General features: G+C 38.4%; 1 long non-coding RNA gene across 1 annotated transcript; it reads right to left on the bottom strand.

The window, feature by feature from the left end:
• Positions 1-1,227: 1,227 nt before the first annotated feature.
• LOC110014551 (uncharacterized) lies at positions 1,228-10,654 on the bottom strand. The gene is made up of 3 exons (XR_002872493.2): positions 5,648-10,654; positions 4,805-4,870; positions 1,228-2,269 (listed from the first exon to the last, which is right to left on the bottom strand). It is a non-coding gene; the product is annotated as an uncharacterized LOC110014551 (long non-coding RNA).
• Between the last annotated feature and the right edge of the window lie 273 nt (positions 10,655-10,927).

The raw sequence follows: 10,927 nt of genomic DNA, 5'->3' as shown, positions 1-10,927 counted from the left end.
AAACCAAATGGAAAGGCAGGAAACCACACCAACAAACAGATGCCTTTCTGCTCTTGGGATCGTCTTCATCACAAGCTACATGTTTAGCTGACAAATATTCAGTACTGTGATACACTGCATCACATATTTCATGCCTCACTGATCTGCAGGAAATGTAGAGTCTTTGAAATGTTTGAGTGCTGCTCATTCTGAAGTAGTCAGCCATCCGCTTAGCTTTTTTTTTTTTTACAGAATCGAGACTTCTTCTTAATATCATGGCAGGAAACCTCTGTTGAAGAGATGGTGTGGGTGAGGAAGTGGGGAATGAAAAGTGGTTCATGGGTTTCATTCCCGAAGCCTGGGATTGCTGATTTCATTAAAGTGTACCACACTATTAAAGCCCCTCAGTTTGCTTAGCACTCAAACTGTGCTTCATATTTCCACAATGCAGCAGAGGATTCAGTTTCACACAACGCTTTAAACATTTCCTCTGAAAACTGTTCGCTCCAGTTGTTTTCACATTTATTTACAAGAAAAGCGAAGGGAAATGTGGCTGGTTTTCAGTAGAGGTGATCAGTGCTTGAGTGATGTTAACCCTCAGTGTACAACCGTTGGTTCCCCTTTCTGAATTAACACACATTTTATTAACAATACCACAATATGCATTACTTGATTGAAGGCACTCTGTAACTTCTGTTGTCACAAGTCTTTGAATCGGTGAAGGGTCACCAAGATTGAAGATCCAGGAAGGCCTGTCAGCATCCCTTTAAGTCTGTGAACGCTCCAGCAATTATTAAATACGCTGACGAAGGGCTAATTCCTGCTCCAGATGTTCCAGCACACACGGAACAGGGGGATTGGATGAGACCTTGATTTAAAAAGTATCACAGGCTGAACACACAGTTTTCTTCCTGTGTGACCCTTAGAAGTAATATTACATTTCATTTACATTTTAGAGCACCAGCAGTGAGGCAGGGGGAGAAGGGCCAATTTATAAATGTTGGACAGCACAGGAAGTTTTTGAAAAATACCATCTTTACTGGGATTTCTCTCAACCTGGAGTACAGTCAGTGCCTGTTCTCGGTAAAAGGTCAATAATAAAATCCTTTTGGTTTCATAAATGAAGATAGAAAGTAGGATGTTTCTTTTTTTGTTTCCCAAAATTTGACTATTTCTTTCGATAGCATTAGGAGAGAGTTTAAAATAGGTAAAAATTTCAGGTAAAATGGAAATGTCAAGAAATTTAAATTTTTGTCATTTACATTGTAAACTTCTTTTATACTTTACTTTGGAAATGTGCAATCTCCCCCCTGAATGTTTCTTTTTTTTTTATTGAAGTCCCACACTGATCCCCTTTTGATCTCTTGTAAAACTGTTCCCAGCGGTCTTTTAATTGTACATATGCTGTTTTTAATCCAAAATCCTGTGTTGTTTTCCAGAACACTGTCTGTGCAGAGCAGCAGTAGTTCATTCGAAATTTGTCTCCGAGTTGAGGGTGGGACTGTTGGTGCGGTGTAAGCCCGCCTTACTTACCATCATCCATCTGTTTACACTCTCTCCAGCTTACAACCTCTCACTACCCCAAGCTACCATTATGGGTGCAACAAAAATGACAAGCAATATTGGAGCTATCCAGCTGTACATTTTTTGAGCCAGATGCCAGCTTGGACGATGAAAAAAAAGACGGAAATGGATCTCTTGCTTTCAAGTGGATGCATTACACTGAAGCGGAGTAGTATTTACCTTGTTGCTTGTCATTGTAGCTTCAACACCATTTTTCTGGTTTGCTCCTGATTCACAACAATTTTATTAAAGAAATACTCAGAACCACAGTTTAAACTTCTTTTTTTTAGATGTTCTCCATCATCAGAAAAATTCCACATGAACATGTTATAAACACCAAAAACACAATTTTCATCAGAGTGGGTCTTAAAGTTGTACAACCACCACATATAGGCTCTGTAATGGTGAATAACAAATTCTTACAAATCTTGTTAGAAACAAAACAATGATCTCATAATCTGTAAAAAACAAAACAAAAAAACTGACCTTTTATGGTATAAACCTGGGCTTAAATGTTTTTACAACCTATACATATAGTATAGAAATGTTATAAATAAAATAACATCTAGGCAGGTTTTGTTACCAAACGACCAGAGCAAACATTTGGATGATGTAAAATGTCTTGGTGTTTCAAATCAGACATCACAAAGTGTTGTTTAGTCTTAGTGGTAGACCACTCCAGCTTCTCTGTGAAAGACGTTTGGTCATGATGAGCATCTTCTCAAACCTTGTAGCAATAAGAAAAAATAAAAAATTATATGCAAAGTTGATAACTTTCTCTCAACAGACCACAGAGTCCCAGACAAAGCAAGAATTAAGAAAGACATGCAGCAGACACATTAAGGAAGTTTTTTTTTGGTACTGACTAGCCTTTCGCGCAGCCACTGATTTATCAGTCGGCCCAATTAATACAAAAAAGGAGAAATAGAGGCTATCTAAAGTGGGGTTGTACTTGAGTAAAATTCTCTGATAAAATGAGATAATAACCATTATGAATGAACCGGATGCGCTGACAAGAATCAAAGAATGTCTTTGTAGTTCACATAATTATTGGACTAACTGTTGAAAACTCTAGCCTAATGGATAAAAATGATTTGTAGAGCTTTAAGCCCAGTAATAACAGCTCCTCTTTCCCCTTTTCCCTCATGTGGTCTTATCTAGCTTGTAGTGCTTGATGGTGAGACAGTGTTAGATCATGGAGGGAAATGGAGAACATGCATGCTATGTCGTCAAGTCAGATAAGAGACTACTCAGAGTGTACGTCTGAGTTTAAGTGCATGTTTATATGTGTGTGTTAGGCATATAAGAGTCTGGGTCTCTGATTGCTTTTGCCAGGCTTCCCACATTAAAGTGGCCTCTGCCTCAGGGAAGAGATTCCTGACTACATGGCAAAACGCAGAGGGGTGGGGAAAATGGTAAGGAAAAGATACGGTAGAAGGGAGTAAAGTGGGAGGGTTGGAGCATTTAGGTGAAACGGAGCTGCCAAAACAACTCCCAAGCTTCATCTGGCCTGCGTCCAACTGTCCGACACACACTTGTTCAATCTCTCCGTCTTTTTCTCTCAGAAAACATACAAATACACACAGCTTTGCCCCCACCACATGTTTTTAAATGTGGACCGCACAGGGGGTAGCCCCCTAACCCCTCTGGCCCCATATCCAGTTCCTCTCTTCCCCCTCTCAGCTTTAATTGCGAAGACAAATGGATCTTTCAGAGCCCACTACCATGCCACCATACATCAGTCATGACAATGTTAGCTTTACAACGGTGGGCTCGCCATGAGCCAAACCATATGGTTACCCTACGCCACACGCACGAGCAAACACCTCTGTACCATTCTAATGGTGCCTTAGTAATTGCCTGTTGTTTTAATATTACAGGTAATTTAGGCCCTAATGGAATTCATTCAGCTTTGTGCATTTGCCCCACCTAGACAGCACAGCTGAGCAGCTTCCTTTCTGTGTTGGAGCTTAAGAAAGTATGACACAGCATGACATATACCACTGCTAATTTACCTTCCATCATTTTCTCCCCCTATCCTACTAAGGTATAGGTAGATAACTTTATTAATCCCCAAGGGCAATTCAGTTCAAACAGCTCTCCAGCAAGAACAGATAAAAACATGACAGTAAAAAAAAAAAAATAAATAAATGAAAGAAAAAATAAATGACAGAATAAAAATAGATTAAAAAAATTACAGGATAAAATTGACAAATCTTACTGGTTTGTGTGATCTCTGTTTATTTGACTGAACAACAACAACAAAAAATTGTAGCAATTTTACAATTTAAACAGGTTAAGGATATCTGTAATGATGTTAGTGTTGTTTAAAACTAATCACTAATCAGTTATTGATTGCTACAGAAATATAAATGGAAAAAAATATATAGAAACAGCCAGATTAGCATCAGGCTAATCTGGCTGTAACAGGCTACAAATGAGCGACAGCCAGTGTATTGCATCAAAATTGTGAATGCAATAGTTATAAATTCTAAGCAATAAAGATCCTATATTTGAACAATAAGTGAATAAAGGAAAAAGAAAAGGCCACACCCCAAAATCAGAAAACAATGAGACCGTTTCTCACATCGCAAACCAAAAATAGTTTATGACAAAATATTCTATTTTTCAAAGGAAAAAGTTGCACAACAACTGAGTGTGTTTAGTTAGGGGCTCCTGGAGGTCTGCTGCATGATAAGGAGCAACCTGCAGTGGTAGCAACCCATTCCAAAAATGATTTACTTCTATTATGAATTAACTAGGATAACTGCTATAGCTACATTTTCTTTTAATTTTGTTAAAGTGAATTAGAATTTAGATTTGACGAAAGCCAACCTGGTTTTATTGACACAAACGTATTTGTGTCGTTTAGGAAAAGCTCTGTTGATCTTCTCTTAATGATCCACATCCCTCAGCTTCTCATGTGTGGCATTTTTACAACTCTGAACTGTTTAAATATTTGACAGACTCAAAGTGCATTTTCTTAAAGACTTCGTTCAAAAGAAACTTTTGACTTAATTGAAAAAATTTATTTACTTTCAATATATTCTAATATATATATATATATATATATATATATATAAAATAAATCACAAATCCAATAATGTTAAAAATTGTCTTTTAAATTAATTATCTTCTTTCTCTGATTAAAAAAATAAGTGGTCTTTCCTAATTTCACAAATAATCATAAAAAAAAAGATTTTTTCAAAGTGAATATTACAAATCCGGCCAGCTTCTCAATATGTATTTGTTAATTTCTTACCTGGTACAGCCAAGTCAGGGTGATGTGGGTGGTGGGTTGGGGGTCAGAGCTTTCCCTCAGCCGTCACTGTGAAAGCGAAATTCATTTGAATATATACGTCATAGCCCATCATAATCACAAACCAACAAAAAGCATTCATTTCTACCATAATAGACATCCTGTTTGGACCGTCTGTGGAAGTATCAACATGTACATATAAAATGAGGAGGAGGTTCTGCCATGAACTTAGACAGCAACATGCAGATGATACTGAAAACAAATATTTGACTGCAGGATTAGAAGAAAGAAAAATCTGTACATAAAGATTGTTATTGACTGTTGTTTAAAAAAACTAACAGGTTTAGAAATTAGTTTAGGGCCAAACATGCTCCAAAATATCCCAACTGGTGCTATGGGTCTGTTATAAATAGCAGAGAGGAATTAAAAGCTGAAATGCTTGCACTACATTCAGCCTGTAATTGTCAGTGTTATGGTGCATCTTCTCACAGGGACAGTAAGTAAATAACACAAAAACAAAACTCATAATTCAAATGCAAATATTTTTATTTAATAAAAAGAAATAAAAACAAGAAATAAAAACTATTTTTGCTATCAAAAAGAACACTTCTGTTTGCACTTCATTGCCACACCATTGTCAAGCAAAACATAACATTTTCTCTGCGTCCGGTCTGGTTATTTTTAACTGTTGAGACGTACCTGTCACGGTTTGGGTTTCTTTGCCTTTGTTTCTATTTTTGTACTGTCATGTATTGAGTTCTGTTTCCTGTTTTATTTTGAAGGGTTCCCGTATTGTGTTAGTTCTAGTTTTGCTTCCTGGTCCCAATCTGTCCTGGTTGTTCTCACCTGTGTCTTGTCTGTACTGTCACAATGGAGGGGATTGAATGACCCAAACGCAGAGATGAGGAGGCAGGTGGTTCCAAGTCACAAAGGGTTTTTATCTGTGCTGCATCTGTGCTGTGTGCTGCATGGCCCTGCGTGCAGCAACTGTGTCGGCAATAAAGACCAATCCTCCTCACCTTGGCTCCTCTGCATCTTTTCTCGGCGGGACCCCGTCACAAATACTCAAACCAACAAAAAGCGCTGCTGAGCAGGGTTAACATACCGAACCAAACCAACTGTCAGGGACACCAGGAACACAGGGAATCAGACGGTAATGGACCAGCACAAGAGGAAGGCAGAGACAAGACTTACAAACAGGACTGACAAGACACAGGTGAACATGATCAGGAGAGATTGGGACCAGGGAAGTAAAACTCAAAACCATGACACAACAGGAAACCTTTCAAAATAAAACATGAAACAGAACTCAAACATGACAGAAACAAAAAGGAAAAACTAAAACAAAGAAACCCAAACCATCACTGTACCAGTCCATCCACTCCATAAGACACGTAATCTGCTTTATTTCATTTTCTGCTTTTTCTCTTCTCTTTCCTTTTCATGAATGTATGGGTCGTTGTTGGGCAATGAATGCCTTGTGTTATTAAAAATGAGTTCTGATTTGTAATCAAAATAACCTTAGCTTTAGTTCAGTATAATCTCCTCTTGCATGACATGGATAGATGAATGGATGGATGGATGGATGGATGGATGGATGGATGGATGGATGGATGGATGGATGGATGGATGGATGGATGGATGGATGGATGGATGGAAAGTTATTTAAATCAGGTAAAGTAAAAAAGATTGAAGAACCAAAATTGCATTAATGACTGCTCTACCACGTTAGGAGACCCATCCAGTAATGCTTGTAATTGAGGAAAAGGTAATGAAGTAAGACTTCCTAACACCATCATGAAATTATTTGAATAAATAGTGCATTTTATTCTGGCATGATTTTCTTGAAATTATGTAATAGAGTCACAAAGAACCTCCTGCAGCTTTATGTCCCATTTTATATTGCAAAAACTACTGTGGCCCTGAAGTTCAAATCACATCAACAAATGTCTCGATGCAAAAACATTTTAAAGATGACAGCGACAATTAAAGAAGCTAAACAAATATTGAAAAAAACAGCATCACATTTTAGAACTGAATATTCTAGAAACCAAAATGTAAAAAAACTGTTTGGAAAACAGGAAAACAAGTAATTTACTAGAAAAAATCCATCCCATTTTCTGTACCGCTTTGTCCCTTTCGGGGTCACGGGGCTGCCGGAGCCTATCCCGGCTACTTGGGCGTAGGCAGGGGATGCCCTTGACAGGTCGCCAGTCTGTCGCAGGGTAGAATGTCCACAATCACACACCCATGCACTCTCACACTCACACCTATGGACAATTTAGAGTTGCCAATTCACCTATGAAGCATGTTTTTGGACAGTGGGAGGAAGCCGGAGATCCCGGAGAAAACCCACGCATGCACGGGGAGAACATGCAAACTCCACACAGAAAGGTCCCCAATTGATGTATTTTTCATGTCCCCCAGCCGGGACTTGAACCAGGGGCCTTTTTGCTGTGAGGCAAGAGCGCTAACCACTGCGCCACCGTGCAGCCTAGAAAACAAATAAATGTCAAATTATATTCTGTTTAGTCCTTTCTAAAGGAAAAAGCACTTTTTGTGAGAAACTGACCTGTAGGTATTCACAAACTGTGAGTGAAATATGGGCTTGATGTTGGACAGAGTTAGGTCACTTCTATGCATGTGTGTCTTACGTTTCTTAATAGTTAATCTCATAAATGCCTCAACTCTTTTACTTCAATTTTAAATGTTAAGTCCTGTTATTGTGCTAAGACCAAGATTCTCAGCCTACTATATGCCACTAATTATTGTTATTTTACTCTTTGTGTCAAAAAAATCTCCTGTTTTTTTCCTTTTTGTCTCCCAGTGCAGGAAGCCAGCATTGTACCATGGGACTGTCTGAAATTCTGTCATCCTCACGCTTGTCTTCCTGGTCTCATAGCTCTTCAATCTTTGTATTTAACATGCCTCTCTCCTCTGACTGGACCTGCTCTCATGTGGGGCCAAAAACACCAAAAATAAAAATGTTCCTTTTTCCTTTTGTCTGATCTGAGCAGGCACACAGCAAAAATCTGTGATAAATTGTTTCTCATGGTTTTTTTTGCCACCATGACCCCACACTGTTTTCTATCACTGTGTCATTCTGAGTATGTAAAAGAGGCGTAGGCAGTGGCATTTTGTTTTATTACAGTCAGCTCTTCTCTGCCGTTCTCCCCCTCTCTGTTTCTACTTTTTCACTCGGGTTCCCAGCAGCATGTGAACATTAGCCTGGGTTTTTATCAGAGGACTTCCAACGGAGATCCAGCAGGCCTTCCCAGGAGAGGAGGCAACAGGAAGTCGTAGGATGATAAAACTGGGCCATTACTAGGCCAGCACAGGACCCCAGGGTTCATTACCCCCCTCCTCCTTCTCTTACTCTGTGAGCACAGCATGTCTGAACACCAAACACACCTCCAGTATTTTCTACATTAAAAGAGCGCTCATTTGGACGTTCCAAACCCAAAAATTATATCCAGGATGCTTCGACCAAGAGATAAAAATCAAAACAGCTCAAATGTTCGACAAAGATACTCAAGTCCCTTTGAAGACAATTTAAACTGACACAAGTTTAGAATATTAAAAAAAGTTTCATATAACTTTTCTATAAAGATAAAAAAACAACTACTGTATTTTCTGCACTATAGTTAACTCCAGGTTAAAAGCGCACCGTCTGTTTTGGAATTGGAAATGTCATACAAAAGGCGCATGGAAGGATAAGACGCATTGAGCAAATCAAAAGAGTCAGAGAGAAGTCCGTCAGACAGCCAGACGTTAACAGCTGCGTTCACAGTAACTAGAACTTGTTTGTAACAGGCTACAAATGAGCTACGTTAGAAGCTTTGGCCGCGCTAGTGTATTCACAATATCAGTAACTCAAACAGACCCTGTTTACAACACTGTTTGAGTGAAGCAAATGTTGCTGTGACTATGCTAACTCACAACATTGTTAGCTAAATGTGAAAAAGCGTAATCCGACACGGCTACACGTTAGATTTGTTGGCATATTCACAATTAAACCCAAACTGTGTTTGAAACTTTAAAAAAAAACGGACTGACATTTTGACAAACGGCTATGTAGCCTACCTCTCAAAATCGCTTCAGCCAGAATAATCCATGCATATGGTACTCTGGATTATTTTTTTTAATTTAACCTTTATTTAACCAGGAAAGTCCCATTGAGATTAAAAACTTCTTTTCCAAGGAAGTCCTGGCCAAGAGGCAGCACATTTCAGTACAAAAAATACATAAAAACAAACATCATTAAAACCACATACATCCTAAAAAGCAGTTGCACTTTATTGTTTCAGTCTCTGATGCTTTGAGCTTGTTCTTAAAAACATTTAACTCTTGTTCTATCTTAGATGACCCCACCCTTACATTGACGTGTTCTCCCTACCATGAAAAAGGTGGACAGATTTCATGTAATCCATGGACACCAGTGAGGTTCACAAATCATTGAAGAAAAAAGGTTCAGCTCACTGTCTAGTGGGTCTAGATGACCCAACTCCCACTGTTAAAGTGTCTAGGATAGCACAAGGGTTACAGATACCAGTTCAATTAGTTTCCAGTCTTTCTGCAGCATATTCCAAGCAAAAGGAGGAGAGTGGACAAAGGCTTTTTTCCCCAGCTCTTTTCTGACCAGAAAGCAACAACTGGTCTTTAGATCTTAAAGAGTAAGATTCCACACTTCTCCTTGTGATTAAAGAACAAATGTAGGGAGGCAGTGATCCAAGCAAGGTCTTGTAAATAAAAGTATACCAATGTCCCTGCCTTCTAGTGGCCAGAGAAGGCCATTGTACTCATGTATACAGGTCACAATGATACGTCATAGATCTACAGTTGGTAATGAACCTCAGGGAAGCAGGATACACGGTGTCAATGATGCATTTGCATACAAAATATCACCATAATCCAGCACAGATTAAAAAAAAGTTGCAGCGACAAGACGCTTTTTTACTTAAAAACAGAAACACAACTTATTAAGGAAGAAAAAGCCAAGTTTAAGTTTGAGGTTTTTTTTTTACAAGTTTTTCTAAATGAGGTTTAAAGGTGAGGGAGTCATCAATCCAAACAGCAAGGTACTTGTACTCATGAACAAACTCTATAACATGTCCATCCAAGGTGGACACCATTGGAATTGTTTCATTATAAGGTGCTGCTGCTGCTGCTGCTGCTCTTGGGTGGTTGTTCTGTGATGCTAGGAATTCATTGGCATTGATGTTGCCAAAAAAAAGATGATGACAACTGATAAAAAGATCAGCTGGAGACAACCGAAGCACAAGAGCTCAACTCCAAGATGACCACAGACGGCAGCAAAGAAAGCCTCTCTGAAACAAAAAGAGAGCGTTAAGGGCAGACAAGACACGAAAGGTGACTTAAAGGATTTCAGTTCAATCTAACATTTTTTAATTTATTGAAGGCCTATTGTAGCACTAATCTTACATTCTTTTAATGTCATATTTCATCTATAACAAAAGATTTAAGGCCCATGTATTGTTTTTTTTTGTTTATGGAAGTATTCCTAAATGCTTTGATTTTGCATTTCTCTCTGTGCCTGTATTTACGTCAAATCTAAATACTTTTACAGAGATTCTTACAAAAAACAAGTCATTTTATGCTTAATCATCTATGATTTAAAATCAATATAATTTTGATTATTTGCTTTTTATATCCAGTATTATTTACATTTCAGATATGGAGAATTTGACATTTTTAACATTAAAAAACAATTCATACCTCAAGTTATAGGTAAATGTAAATGTTTCATGTTTCATGTTAATGTTTCATTAATGCTGAGATTTTTTTTTTTAATTGAATCCCTATTTCATAAATAGTGTACTGTTAGTAAGTAAGTCCGTTCTCTGTTTAATAGCTGTTGACTTTTACTGCTGAGAATCTGAAAGGCCAATAACCTGTTTTTTGTTGGTTCTGACATTCCTTTGCCCATCCAAGCAAAGCAGACAAATGACCCTCATGGTTTTTTACTGAATCCCCCCCCCTCCCCCAATCACCACATCACCCACTCTCCCCATCCTCCACCCCGTCATACCAGAAAATAATTCCAGCCAGTTTCCTTATCTGCTCACCACTCAATAACCCTGCGCTGCAGAGGGCATTAGAGGCCTC

This window comes from Oryzias latipes, chromosome 3 (assembly GCF_053564925.1).
Source record: "Oryzias latipes strain Hd-rR chromosome 3, Olatipes_Hd-rR_3.1".
Classification (NCBI taxonomy): Eukaryota; Metazoa; Chordata; class Actinopteri; order Beloniformes; family Adrianichthyidae; genus Oryzias; species Oryzias latipes.
This window is presented reverse-complemented; position numbering and strand designations above follow the sequence as displayed.